The following is a 15,985-nucleotide window of genomic DNA, read 5'->3' on the forward strand; positions in this document are numbered from 1 at the left end:
CCAGCTCAGATCTTTTAGGCAGCAGCTGGATAATATCCACGCTGAAACCACTAAGGGGAAAGAGATGAGGACCCCATTTGTTTCTGATCACTCATGCAGTTGTAGGTAATCTCTACAGTGTGAATGCACATATGTCTGAGGTTCAAATCCTGGGTTAGAGCTCCCTCTCAAAGGTTACTCTCAGAGATTTTCTGTTAGGATCATGCCGTGTTAAACAATGAGCACATTCCGTGAACTCTTAAGGCCTCTCTCCAGTGTAAATTTTCTGATGCCTAATGAGGTTAGGCCTTCACTGTATGCTTTCTCATATCTGCTATAAAAGGCCTTTCCCTGGTTGACTTTCATTTGCCAAGCAAGGTAGGATCTTCTGCTTTCCCACATTTCCTGAACACACAAGATCTTGTTCCATTGTGAATTCTCTGATATGTTACAAGATAGTCCATTACTCCATTCTCACACTGCTATAAAGACATACCTGAGTCTGGGTAATTTATAAAGAAAAGAGGTTTAATTGACTTACAGTTCTGCATAGCTCAGGAGGCCTCAGGAAACTTAAAATCATGGCAGAAGGCAAGAGAGAAGCAAAGACACATCTTACATGGAGGCAGGTGAGACAGAGCAAACGAGCGAACAGTAAAGAGCCCATTATAAAACCATCAGATTGACGGCTGGGCGTGGTGGCTCATGCCTGCAATGCTAGCACTTTGGGAGGCCAAGATGGGCAGATCACCTGAGGTCAGGAGTTCGAGACCAGCCCGGCCAGCATGGCAAAACCCTGTCTCTACTAAAAATTCAAAAATTAGCTGAGCGTGGTGGCGCACACCTGTAGTCCCAGCTACTTGGGAGGCTGAGGCAGGAGAATCACTTGAACCCAGGAGTCGGAGGTTTGCAGTGAGCCAAGATCATGTCACTGCACTCCAGCCTGGCCAACAAAGCAAGACTCCGTCTCAAAAAACAAAAACAAAAGACAAAAAAAACCCATTATATCTTGTGAGAACTCACTATAGGAGAATGGCATGGGGGAAACTGCTCCCATGATCTAATCACCACTCACCAGGTCCTGCCCTGGTCACTGGGGATTATGGGGATTACAATTCAAGATGAGATTTGGGTGGGGACACAAAGCCTAACCATGGTAGGAATTGTGGCTTTAGAATTCCTCACATTTACCACACTGAGAAGACGTTTTTCCAGTGTGGACTTTCTGGTACTCAACAAAAGTGTCTTTATAAAGAATTTGCCACATGATCTGTACTCATAAGGTCTTCTCCACTATGAATTCTCTGGTGCTAAACAAGATGAGGTCTAGTGATAGAGGCTTTCTCACATTCAGCACTTTTTTTTTTTTTTTTTGAGACAGAGTCTCGCTCTGTTGCCCAGGCTGGAGAGCAGTGGCGTGATCTCATCTCACTGCAACCTCTGCCTCCCGGGTTCAAGCAATTCTCCTGCTTCAGCCTCCTGAGTAGCTGGGACTACAGGCGCTTGCCACCACGCCTAGCTAATTTTTGTATTTTTTTAGTAGTGACGGGGTTTCACTATGTTGGCCAGGCTGGTCTCGAACTCCTGACTTTGTGGTCCGCCTGCCTCAGCCTCCCAAAGTGCTGGGATTACAGGCGTGAACCACCATGCCTGGCCAACACACTCTTAAAGCCTTGATCCTGTGTGAACTCTTTAGTGTATATGGAGGTTAGAGCTGGAGCCAAATAATTTCCCATAATCACTGCACTCATAAGGCACAGCTTTGCTGTGAATTCTCTTAACTATAGAATTGTAGCTGTTATTAACGGTATGCCAGCACTGACTGCACTCATAAGGGTTTACTCCAGCATGGATTTTCTGATACTGATAAAGTATATATTTGCAGCAAAGGCTTTCCCACAATTGCTGTACTTGGAATCCCTTTGTCCAGTGTGAAAAGCCTCCCCACTCTCATTGCTCCTGTGTGGCTCTTACTCATTGAAAGGGGCCTGATGCTGCACAAGTTGAGAGCTGACCAAGAGGTATTTCCCACCCTCCTTGCAAGTGAAGACCTTCTGTGACATGTGGGTAAGCATCTAACCAGTTCATGGCACAATCCATCCATTTGTTCACCAGATATATAATTTATTATGTCACTTATGCATTGTATACTGTAACTCCATTATTCCAGCAACTCAAAACCCCATCCAATCACTGGGTTCATCTCACTGTTACAATCTCTAGGGTGTGTTGTCCTTTACATCAGATTCGAATACTGTTCCTATAGCACAGGAAAACTATAAACACAATATATAATTGTATCCATTCACATCCAGTATACAGGAGGCCAGGGACACAGTGGAATGACATGGTCAAATTGCTGAAGAAATAACTACCAACCCAGATTTCTATCCACAACAATAGTATTTTTCAGGAACAGCACAAAATAAGATTATATCTGGTCAAAAATTGGAAATTTAGTAGAAAAGTAACCCTAAAAGTTATCCTTAAGGCCAAAGGAAAGTGATTACAGGTGAAAGGTCTGCAGTGGTAGAAGGAATGAGCATCTAAGAGATGGATGCATCTGCAGATCAGTACAGTTACTTATTATCTCTATACAACATGAACAATATCTTCTAATTGAGCAGAATAATAGATATGCTATACTCCAATACCAACACTCAATGACATCCTTTGATGTGTTCAAGAGAAGGGTAAAGGTATTAACAATTCTATAACAGGTTAGAGAAGTGTTACAATTCTTATCTTAGACTAATGAATAAAATGAGTATATACATTTCAAACTAAAAGAAAATTAAGAATATTAAAATCTATATATTTTTAAAAGAAAGCACAAAAAACAGCCTAGAAGAAAACCACAAAATAAGATGCATTTAAAACCAAATATATTAGTTATCACATGAATTGAATACAGAATGCGTGAATAGTAATTTTTAATGGATTAAAATAATCCAGTAATAGTTCATAAATTACACATCTAAGATATAATGTCATAGAAATATATGAAATAGAAGATGAAAAATGTATACTTATAATTACTAAACACAAACACAAAAATGTGTATTTGTGTCTGACAAGTAGGAATAAGGAAGAAAACACCAGTAAAATAACTTTACAGTTTATACACTTTTTAAAATTTTAATATTACTTTTTATAAAGATGAGAGTTTCACTGTGTTGCCCAGGCTGATCTCAAATTCCTGGCCTCTGGCAATCCTCCTGCATAGGACTTCCAAAATGCTGGGATTATAGGAGTGAGCCACTGCGCCCGGCCTGTATACAATTTTTACCATCAATTCAAATTACATTAAAAAAAATTTAGTATAACGAGAATAAAGAATTAAATACACAGGCAAACCAGGATATCTTAATATTAGCTATCTCAGTAATGATTTCAAGAAGGCAGGTATAACATTGGTGAGGTTCTATTAGACTCACACACCACAATCGATAAATCTGGACTGATACACACATACAGAACAGCAAATATCAGTTGCTCAATGTTTTCTTTTAGCACAAACTGAGTATTTAAAAAACTGACAATATGTAGTATCAGAAAAAATATTTAACTTTCACAGAATAAAAGAGAGAATACAATCAGTGTAGAGATCAACAAAAGATACCTCAAACTCCTGGCCTCAAGTGATCCTCTTGCCTCAGCCTCCCAAAATGTTGAGATTATAGGCTTGAGCCACCATGCCCAGCCTAGATACCTGATTTTTTTTTAATATGCTTGAAATTCAAATTACAAAACACTAAGTAACCCATGCACAGAGGAAACGAAAATTGAAGAATATCTTATTTGTAAAATAATGACAATACCAATTTCATAGGACTTTCTATAAGTAGTATAATAGGCAGTCTTCTGACAAATTAGGAAAAGTAGATAGGGTCTGCCGTTAGAGTAGGGGCTTGGGCTAATTACCTGACTTCTCTGCACCTCAGCATTGTCATCATTACATTGAAGGGGTCCCTATGGTGCCTTAAAGTGTTCAAGCTCTATTATTCACCACACAATTTTGTTGTTTTTAAATTATCATAGGATGTTCAACCTGAAGTTTTACTTTACGTGCCCACAATGTCATCTCTACATATTCTCATGAGATGCAGTTCATGAATTCTAAAGCAGTATCATTTAATGTATTACTTTAAAAAGATAATTAGAAAGGTATATTCATTTCAAACATTTTTAAGAATAACAGTATATCCAATTAATACAAAAAAGCATCTCTACAGCATTATTTCATTTATATCAATTTTTAAATCAGCCAAAAATGTAAAGCTACTATTAGTAATATACATTTAAGGTGCCGAACTATGAAGAAAGTAAAATGAGTAAGGCAAAATTCTGGATGGCGGCATCCTCTGAAGTGGAGGATGGAATCGGCAATCTGGCAGGCTCGTGCCGGGCATGCTGATTTTGTTCTATTATATAATGAAGGGGCAGGGTTGAGTGTATTAGTTTATTACATTTATCATGTTTCCCATTTTTTATCCATGTATAAGTAAAGATTAAGTGGACAAATCTTAATAGCCTGAAGACTGTCTACATGTGTTTCCCATGTAATTCCTAGTAATGCAAAGAGAGAGAACATTCCCAATAGCTTCTCAGGCAGAAATTTGCCCTCAGTTAATACTGCATAAATGTGACCATTATTTTGTCTTTTATCATCATGTATGTTTGGTTATGAACATAACAACATAATTCTACAGTATTTCCTACTGTGTATCTGGTATGTCACTGCCACTCAAGGTTTCTTTGAGAGGGAGACTATATATTTGTTATTATTATTAATGAATCTATTTCCATGACTGCTGTGAAAAACCCAGGCTAACAGTGATGAGCTCTGGCCAGGCACAGTGGCTCATGCCTGTAATCCAACACTTTGGAAGGCTGAGGCAGGAGGATCACTTGAGCCCAGGAGTTCAAGACTAGGCTGGGGAACGTAGGGAGACCTCGTCTCTACAAAAAATGTAAAAATTAGCCAACCACGGTGGCACGTGCCTGTGGTCTCAGCTACCAGGGAGGCTGAGGCAGGAGGATTGCTTAGGCCAAGAGAACAAGGCTACAGTGAGCTATGATTGCACCACTGCACTCTAGCCTGGGGGATAGAGCAAGACCCCATCTCAAAAAAAAAAAAAAAAAAAAAGCCTCAAGCATGTCAGTTCAAAAAAAATTTTTTTTTAAGTGATGAGTTCTTCTGGAGGTAACTACACCCACTCTGGATTTTCTGGTTACAATCACTACCTTTTCTCTCAACCTCAGCTAGAAATCCAGACTCATGAGGCCTCAATCCCAGACCTTTCATTCCTCGCAAATGCCAAAGCCAACTATGTAGGAAACTTTTTCAGAGAAGAAGAAAACTTTGTCTTCCCAGAAGATAAACTCTCCACTTTGCTCTATGAGGCAGAGAGCAACCTCAAACCACAAACAGGTTGGGACTGGAACAGGCCTGAACTCAAGTATTCTTTCCTGGGAAATTCATCCATCTGGTTGGATAAATGCAGCAGTTGTAATCAGTGTGTTTTCTTCCATTTACTTACTGTTTCACAATTTACTTAAACATCTTACAAATGACTGTCAATTGAACTATTTACAGTTGTTATTATAAAAGTTTTTTTTTTTTTTCTTGAGACGTAGTCTTCGCTCTGTTGCTCAGGCTGAATTGCAGTGGCGTGATCTCGGCTCACTGCAAACTCTGCCTCCCAGGTTCACGCCATTCTCCTGCCTTAGCCTCCCGAGTAGCTGGGACTACAGGCGCCTGCCACCACGCCTGGCTAATTTTTTGTATTTTTTAGTAGCGACAGGGTTTCACCGTGTTAGCCAGGATGGTCTTGATCTCCTGACCTTGTGATCCACCCGCCTTGGCCTCCCAAAGTGCTGGGATTACTGCGCCCGGCCAAAAGTGTTTTAAATCTTTGTATACATGTATTCTGGTGTAAGAAAGCACTCAATCCTAATGAGTATGCCCCAACACGACTTGTTTGGTTATAAAATATAAGTATGTTTAAATTTAATGTGAAACCCTTAAGTAACAACATATATAAACGTTAACTCAAAGAGATGGCAAAGCTTGGCAAAGCTTTGCAACGCTGTTACACAAAGCCTAATTAGGTAGACAAGGATGGGAGGCCGAGGTGGGAGGATCACTTGAGTTCAGGAGATCAAAACCAGCCTGGGCAACATAGTGAGACCCCCATATCTATAAAACAACAACAGCAAAAATAGGATAACAAAGAACACAAACAACTGAAATATTTTGGATTACATCAAAATTTAAAACTACTCTTCAGGATATACTGCTAAGATAACAAAAAGAAACCAAATACAGATAAATGGTTTGCAAAACATATATCTGACAAATAACTAGCATTCAGAATATTAAAAGATACAATGAATTCTTAAAATTCAATGTTAAGAAGAAATAACAATTTAAAAGGGGACAAAAGATTTGGACAGATAGGGTCTGGTGCAGTGGCTCACACCTGTAATCCCAGCACTTTGGGAGGCTGAGGTGGGCGGATCACCTGAGGTCAGGAGTTCAAGACCAGCCTGGCCAACACGTTGAAACCCCATCTCTACAAAAAATACAAAAAATTAGCTGGGCGTGGTGGTGGGGGCCTGTAATCCCAGCTATTTGGGAGGCTGAGGCAGGAGAACTGCTTGAACCTGGGAGACGGAGGTTGTGGTGAGCTGAGATCTCGCCATTGCACTCCAGCGTGGGCAACAAGAACGAAACTCCTTCTCAAGGAAAAAAAAAAAAAAATTTGGACAGATAACTAAAGATATATGAACTATGAACATATGAAAAAATGCTCAATATCAGTAGTCATTTCAGCAGTGAAATTTAAATCCACAATGAGACACCTCTACACATCTGTTAAATTGAAAAACTTAAAGTGTAACAAAACCAAGTGCTCAAAAAGATGCAGGACTGGGGCTCCCACAAAATACTGGTGAGAAATCAAAATGGTGTAGCCGTTTTGGAAAACAACTTGGCAGTTTCCTATACAGGTAAATATACACATATCATATGGCACAGCAATTCTACTCCTAGTTATTTATAGAATACAAATGAAAATGTTTCTAACCAAGTATCTGTAGCAAGAGAGTGACTTCAGCAAGAAGGCAGATTAGCAGTCCGTAAATGCTGTTCTCCTCCCCACCCCCACAGAGCCAAAATAAATAAGCAACTACATTTTAATGCAAATAACTAAAGGAAAGCACCAGAATATGTCAAAGTAATAACAAAAACTCTGGTGAGCATAGAAACTCAGGATAGCCAAGTACAGAATGGAACACCTGGCCTCCACAACCCCATCCCCCAGCCAAGATCAGCTGAAAACCAGAAGGAATTTCTCCGTATGTGGAAAAAGTGAGCAACAGCATACTAGCAGCGTCCATCACCACCTTGGACACCTACAGTCCTCACCACTGGGGTCCCCTACAGCCCTCACAGGCATTAAGCTTAGCTGAGGGACCCGCCTGGAGTCCACACAGCTGTGCTCCTAAGGAGCTGACACTGTCCTGCCCACTGTGGCCCATACAGCTACTGTGCTGTTATCTTGGAACTGCTGGAGTTCTGTCTGGTTCCATGGCACCCCTTCAGCCCTGAGGATAAGCCATCACCAACCACCCCCCACCTGGTGGCCCAACATCTACAAGCAGCTTTTCCACTTTCCCATGTAGGGCCATGCAGTGGGAGAGCTGCACCACCTACCCCTCAAGTCCCTATGCTAGGCTGTGTCCTGTCACCTTAGACTAGAGCTGAAGCTGTGCACTCCCTCCTGGGAAAACAATGCTTTGGCAGATCTGCAACATCCACCTCTCACCATCTACCTCTCTCAGTCTACTTCTCCCAAAACTGCCCTGCTTCCAGGGACCTGAGCTGAAGCTGCACACTGCCTCCTGAGGAAAGGATGCCTTGGCGAAGCTCCTCCCCCTACCCCTCCCAGTTGCTGCTGCATCCTGCCCCTCTAGGCCAGAGCTGAAGCAATGCCAGGCATCCTGGGAAAACAGTGCATTAACCATCCAGAGCAGTCACACCCCTCTGTACCTGAGCTGAAGCAGTACCTTTTCTCCTGGGAAAACAGTACTTTGGCCATCGAGAGCAGTCATGCCTCCCCAGTGCCTAAGTTTAAGCAGCACCCTGCCTACCAGGTAACAGTGTCTTGGCCATCCCAAGCAGACACACAGTCCAGTACCTCATCTGAAGCAGCTTCCTGCATCCCAGGAAAATGGTGCCTGGGCCAACCTAAGGTCACACACCCCAGACCTGAGCTGACGAGGCACATTACCCCCTGGGGATGCAGTGCCTTGCCTGAACTGAGTAGCTACGCAATACTGGGCTGAGCTGGCATGGGACTTCACATTCCAGGGAAACAAAGCAGGGCATGAGATGAGACACCCCACATTACAGGCCAAACAACTCTAGTACTCACTTTAGGGAGCTAGCTGGATAACCAGCTGCCAGGGGGCTGGACTGACACCCTGAAGTATGAGCTGCTGAGACAGCTCTCTCCCTGGGGAGCTGAGTCATCACTGGGCTGCTCCCTATTGCCCAAGGCCCAAGCAAAAACTGTGCTATGCCAGAAACCCGAGTTGCCAATGAGCCTGAATGGTTCAGGTTACCAAACTGCAGCTGTATTCTGTTTCCTTGGCCCAATACTCCAAAGCACCACTTCTTCCCTAGAGTTGGGGCCTGTGCTGTGCCCGGCCACCCAGAAACAAAATTAAAGCTACAACCTGGCCCTTTGGGCCCAAGCTGCTAGGCGGTACATCAGTCACAGATCTTGGCTCTGTGGTAAACCTACCTCCAATTCTACCACATGGAGCAAATCTATAGCTCAAAACCCAGGTGCCACAATAGGTTCATCAGATGCTGAGCCTAGAACCCCAGACCCACAGCTGCCCTGAGTACCTGCACCTGGAACCCAGAGCCACTGTACCTGCCTATAGGCCATATCATACTTGACAGCAAGAAGTATCTTCATGGCTAAGTAACTTCATTGTGGGGCAAATGAAAATAGGAGGACTCCAAAAAAGCCCTTGCCATTAACAACCTATGCCACCACTGCTACAAACTTTTACAACCTAGGCCACTGAGGAAAACAAAGTTACTGCCAACATTAAATACTGTTGATAAAGCTGAACAAAGACTATACCATTTCACTTATCTGGAAACAGTTACTACACCCTTCTCAACTAGCACACTAAGGACCAAGTGCAGGTGAAAGCCTCTATGAAAGTGACTGTAGAAAAATGGGAAGACGCCATTGTTCCACCAGATGCACAGACATCAATGCAGGGACAGAAGAAACATGAAAAAGCAAGGAAATGTGTCACCACGAAAGGAACACAATAACTCTCCAGTAACAAACTAGAAGGAAATCTGCCCATTACTAAAAAAGTAATTCAAAATAATGATCTTTTAAAAACTCAGTAAGGCCGGGTGCAGTGGCTCACACTTGTAATCCCAGCACTTTAGGAGACCAAGGTGGGCGAGTCACTTGAGGTCAGGAGTTCAAGACCGGCCTGGCCAACATGGTGAAACCCTGTCTCTACTAAAAATACAAAAATTAACTGGGTGTGGTGGTGCACACCTGTAGTCCCAGCTACTTGGGAGGCTGAGGCAGGAGAATCACTTGAACCTGGAAGGCAAAGATTGTTGTGAGCCAAGATCACGCCACTGCACTCCAGCCTAGGTGACAGAGTGACACTCTGTCTCAAAAACAAACAAAAAACCCTCAATAGGATACAAGATAATACAGAAAGATAATTCAATAAAATCAGAAAAACAATTCATAACATGAATGAGAAATTTAAGAAGTATTTTAAAATCACCAAACAGGAATCCTGCAGCTGAAGAATTTAATGTATAAAATGTAAGGTACAATAGAGAGCATCAATAGCAGACTTACTCAAGCAAAAGAAGAGAGTTTGTTTGGAATTACCCAGTCAGAGAAGAATAAATAAGAATGACAAGGAGTGAAGAAAGCCTACAAGACTTATTAGATAACATCAAGGGAAAAAAATTTCATATTATCAGAGTTCCAGAAGGCAAAGAGATGACAAAAGGCATAGAAAATGTATTTAATAGGCCAGGTGCGGTGGCTCACACCTATAATCCTAGCACTTTGGGAGGCTGGGGCAGGTGGGTCACCTGAGGTCAGGAATTTGAGACCAGCCTGGGCAACATGGCGAAACCCCGTCTCTACCAAAAATACAAAAAATTAGCCGGGCATGGTGGTGGGTGCCTGTAATCCCAGCCACTCAGGAGGCTGAGGCAGGAGAATCACCTGAACCCGAGAGGCAGAAGTTGCAGTGAGCCAAGATCACACCGTTGCACTCCATCCTGGGCAAGTAGAGTGAAAATTCCGTCTCAAAGAAAAAAGAAAAAAATATATATTTAATAAAATTTTTTAATAAAACAGGCCAGGCGTGGTGGCTCACACCTGTAATCCCAGCACTTTGGGAGGCCAAGGCGGGTGGATCATGAGGTGAGGAGTTCAAAACCAGTCTGGCCAACATGGCGAAACCCCTCTCTACTAAAAATACAAAAAATTAGCTGGGTATGGTGGTGTGCACCTGTAATCCCAGCTATTTGGGAGGCTGAGGCAGGAGAATCGCATGAACCCAGGAGGTGGAGGGTGCAGTAAGCCAAGATTGCGTCATTGCACTCCAGCCCGGGCGACAGTGCGAGACTCTGTCTCAAAAAAAATAAAAATAAAAATAAAAAACATATTTAATGAAATTATAGCTGCTAAGGAGATCATAGCAAGATTAAAAATAAAACATAAAAAAAATGAAAAAGACAATGAAATAATAGCTAAAAACCTCCAAAGTCTTGGGAGAGCTATGGACATTCAGATCCAGGAAGCTCAAAGATCCCCAAAAAGGTCACCTCCAAGGCACATTATATTTGAACCGACAAAAGTCAAAGACAAAGAGAAAAATCTAAAAGTACCACTAGAAAAGCATCAAGTCATATATAAGGGAATCTTCATTAGACTAACAGCAGAAACCTCACAGGCCAGGAAAAAATGGGATGATATATCCAAAATTCTGAAAGAAAAGAAAAAATATCAGTCAAAAATACTACACACAGCAAACCAATCCATCAGAAATTAGGTAGAAATAGCCAGGCAGAGTGGCTCATGCCTATAATCCCAGTATTTTAGGATGCTGAGGCAGGTGAATTACTTGAGGTCAGGAGTTCAAGACCAGCCTGGCCAACATGGTGAAACCCCATCTCTACAAAAATACAAAAATTAACCAGGCATGGTGGCATGTGCCTGTAATCCCAGCTGCTCCAGAGGCTGAGACAGGAGAATCGCTTGAACCTGGGAGGTGGAGGTTGCAGTGAGTCAAGATCATGCCATTGCACTCCAGCATGGGCAATAGAGCAAGTCTCCATTTAAAAAAAAAAAAAAAAGAAAGAGAGAAATTAGGTAGAAATAAAGTGTGTCTCAGGCAAGCAAAAATTAAGGGAATTTATCACCACTACACCAGCCTTTCAAGAAATGATCAAGGGAATGCTGTATCTGGAAATAAGAAGACAATAATCACCATTATGTAACCACATAAAAGTATAAGACTCACTGGTAGAGCAGACAGGCAAAGAAAAAAGAGAAAAAAAGTCAAATCTTATCACTACAGAAAACCACCAAAATACAATGATAAAAAATAAGAGATGAAGAACAAAGGATATACAAAACATTCTGAAAACCACAAAATGAAAGGAGTCTTCACTTAAAAATAATAACCTTGAGGTAAACAGATTAAATTCCTACCTTAAAAGATATATACTAAATGGGTTTTTAAAATGACCCAACTATATGCTACCTACAAGAAACTCACTTCACCTCTAAAGACACAAATATGGCCAGGCGCAGTGGCTCACACCTGTAATCCCAGCACTTTGCAGGGCTGAGGCGGGTGGATCACCTGAGGTCAGTTCGAGACCAGCCTGGCCAACATAGTGAAACCCCATCTCTACTAAAAATACAAAAATTAGCTGGGTGTGGTGGCGCACACCTGTAGTCCCAGCTACTCGGGAGGCTGAGGCAGGAGAAATGCTTAAAACCCAGGAGGCAGAGGTTGCAGTGAACCAAGATAGCACCACTGTACTCCAGCTTGGGTGACAGAGCAAGACTATGTCTGAAAAAAAAAAAAAAAAAAAAAAAAAAAAACAGACTGAAAGCGAGGGAATAGAATATATTCCATGCAAATGGAAACCAAAAGCAAGCAGGAGTAGCTATACATTTTTTTCTTTTTTTTTTCTTTTCTTTTTTTTTTTTTTTTTTTTACCACAATCATGACTATATAAGGAGTAGCTATACTTACGATAAGAGACTTTGTATCAAACACAGTAGGGATGAAATCAGGAAGAGGATACAAAAATTGTAAATATATATGCACCCAATATCAGAGCACCCAGATATGTAAGGCAAATATTATTAGATCTAAAGGGGAAGACAATACAATAATACAATAATACTTGTGGACTTCAACACCCTACTTTCAGCAATGGACAGATCATATACATAGAAAATCAACAAAGAAACACCAAGTTTAAACTGACTTTAGTCCAAATGGACTTAAAAGACACCGACAGATCTTTTCATCCAACAGCTACAGAATACGTATTTTTTTTCATAAGCACATGCAATATTTTCAAGGAGAGGCCACATGTTAAACCACAAAACAAATCACAAAAATTAAAATAATTAAAATCACATCAAGTACCTTTCTGACCACAATGAAATAAACCTAGAAATCAATAACAAGAGGAACTTTTAAAACAGCACAAATAAACGGAAATTAAATAACAGGATTCTGAATGAACAATGGGTAATGAAGAAAATAAGAAAAAAATTTTAAATGTCTTAAAATGAGTGAAAACAGAAACACAACATATAAAAATGTATGGGATGTAGCAAGAGCAGTTTTAAGAGGAAAGTATTTAGCAATAAACACCTACACCAAAAACAAGAAAGATCTGGCTGGGCATGGTGGCTCACACCTGTAATCTCAGTGCTTTGGGAAGCCAAGGCAGGAGGATGACTTGATGCTGGGTCAAGACCAGCCTGGGTCAATATAGCAAGACCCTATCTCTAAAAAAAAAAAAAAAAAAAAAAAAAAAAAAAAAAAAAAAAAAAAAAAAAAAAAAAATTAGCTGGTCATGATACTGCATACCAGTAGTCCTAGCTATTCTGGAGGCAGAGGTGGGAGAACTGCTTGAGCCCAAGAATTCAAAACTGAGGTGTGAGGATCACTTGAGCCCAGGAGTTGATTGTACCATTACACTCCAGCCTAGATAACACAGTAAGACTCTGTCTCTTAAAAAAAAAAAAAAATCTAACAATGCTTCTCAAGGAACTAGAAAAGAACAAATCAGACCCAAAATTACAAGGAAAGAATTAACAAAGATCAGAACAGTACTAAATAAAACTGAGACTTAAAGAAAAATTCAAAGGATCAACAAAATGAAAAGTTCATTTTTTGAAAAGAAACCATTAGACTAACCAAGAGAAAAGACTCAAATAAAATCAAACACATACAAAAATGACACTGCAACTGATACCACAAAAATACAGAGTCATCAGAGACTATTATGAACAACTACAAACCAAAGAGTTGGAAAACCTACAGAAAATAAATTCCTAGACACATACAACCCATCAGGATTGAACCTAGAAGAAACAGAAAACTTCAACTGACCAATTCTGAGTAACAAGATTTAATCAGTAATAAAAAGTCACCCATCAAAGGAAAGTCCATGATCTCATGGCTTCACTGCTGAATTCTACCAAACATTTTAGGAGAATTAAATATGAATTCTTCTCAAACTTTCCCAGAATAATGAAGAGGAGGGAATTATTCTAAACTCATTCCACAAGCCAGCATTACCATGACACAAGCACCAGACAAGGACACACACATGCAAAAGTAAACTACGGGCCAATATTCCTGATGAACATAAATGCAAAACTCCTCAACAAAATACTAGCCAACCAAATCCAAAAGTACATCAAAAAGACTGTTTACCATGACCAAGTGGCATTCATTCCAGGGATGCAAGAACGGTTCAATATACACAAAACAATAAACATGATAAATCAACAGAATGAAGAACAAAAAATGTGATCATCTTCATTGGTGGAGAAAAAGCCTCTGGTAACATTCAATATCCCTTCATGATGAAAACTCTTAACAAATTACACATAATAATAGAAAGAATGGGCCGGCCGTGGTGACTCACACCTGTAATCCCAGCACTTTGAGAGGCCAAGGCGGGCGGATCACAAGGTCAGGAGATCAAGACCGTCCTGGCTAACACGGTGAAAATCCATCTCTACTAAAAATACAAAAAATTAGCCGGGCGTGGTGGCGGGCACCTGTAGTCCCAGCTACTCTGGAGGCTGAGGCAGGAGAATGGCGTGAACCCAAAAGGCGGAGCTTGCAGTGAGCTGAGATCACGCCACTGCACTCCAGCTGGGCGACAGAGTGAGACTCCATCTCAAAAAAAAGTTAAAAAAAATTATAATAATAATAGAAAGAACGTACCTCAACATAATAAAGGTAATAAATAACATACCCACAGCTAACATCATGCATGATGGGAAAGCGCTGAAAGCTTTCTCTCTATAATCTGAAACAAAACAAGTATGCCCACTTTCACACCTTTTATTTAACAAAGTACAAAAAGTCTGAGACAGAGTAATCAGGCAAGACAAAGAAATAAAGGGCATGCAAATCAGAAAGGATGAAGTCAAATTATCCCTGTATGCACATGACAGGATCAAATATATAGAAAACCCTAAACTCCAAAAGTGGCACCAAAAAACTCTTAGGACTGATAAATTCACTGAAGTTGCAGGATATAAAATCAACATGCAAAAATCAGCATTTCTATATACACCAACAATGAATTAGCTGAAAAAGAAATCAAGAAAGCCATCCCATTTACAATACTTCAACAAAAATAAAATAAGAATACATGGAAAACTATATAACACTGACGAAGTAAATCAAAGAGGACACACATAAAAATGGAAAAACATCCCATGGTCATGGATTAGAATGGTTAATATAAAATGAACATACTTTCCTGTAAGAGATAGCTTATGAAAAAAATGAACATACTACCTCAAGTGATCTACAGATTCAATGCACTCTAACAAAATACCAATGACATTTTTCACAGAAATAGAAATAGTAATCCTAAAATTCATGATATCACAAAAGATACTGAATATCCAAAGCAATCCTAAGCAAAAAGAACAAAATGGGAGTTATCACACTACCTGACCTTGAAATATACTACAAAGTGATTGATGGTAACCAAAACTGCATGGTACAGGTATTTTTTAAAAACCACACAAACCAATGGAACAAAACAGAGAGCCCAGGAATAAATCCCATTTACAGCCAACTGATTTCTAACAAAGGCACAAAGAACATTCACTGGGAAAAGGATAGTCTCTTCAATAAATGGTGCTGGGACACTGGATATTCATATGCAGAAGAATGAAAGTAGACTCATCTCTCACCATACACAAAAATAAACTCAAAACACCAAGTATGCTGGCTCATACCTGTAATCTTAGCTACTCAGAAGGCCGAGTTGTGGCTCACTTGAGTCCAGGAGTTCAGGACCAAGCTGGGCAATGTGGTGAGACTATGACTAAAAAACAATTAAAAAGCAAAAACAAAAATTGAGAATGTATTTTTAGGGCAATTTGAATCTATGCTCTCAGGATAATCAACTCAAAATGGTTTAAAAGCTTAAATGTAAGAGCAAAAACTATGAAACTACAGAAGAAAACATAGGGGAAATGCTTCAGGATATTGGTCTGGGCAAGGATTTTATGAATACCTAAAAATCAAGGTAACAAAAGCACAAATCAACAAAGGGATTATATTAAACTAAAAAACTTCTGCACAGCAAAAGAAACAACAGAATGAAGAGACAACTAGTAGAGTAGGATAAAATATTTGCAAA

This window comes from Nomascus leucogenys, chromosome 10 (genome assembly GCF_006542625.1).
Source record: "Nomascus leucogenys isolate Asia chromosome 10, Asia_NLE_v1, whole genome shotgun sequence".
Taxonomy (NCBI): Eukaryota; Metazoa; Chordata; class Mammalia; order Primates; family Hylobatidae; genus Nomascus; species Nomascus leucogenys.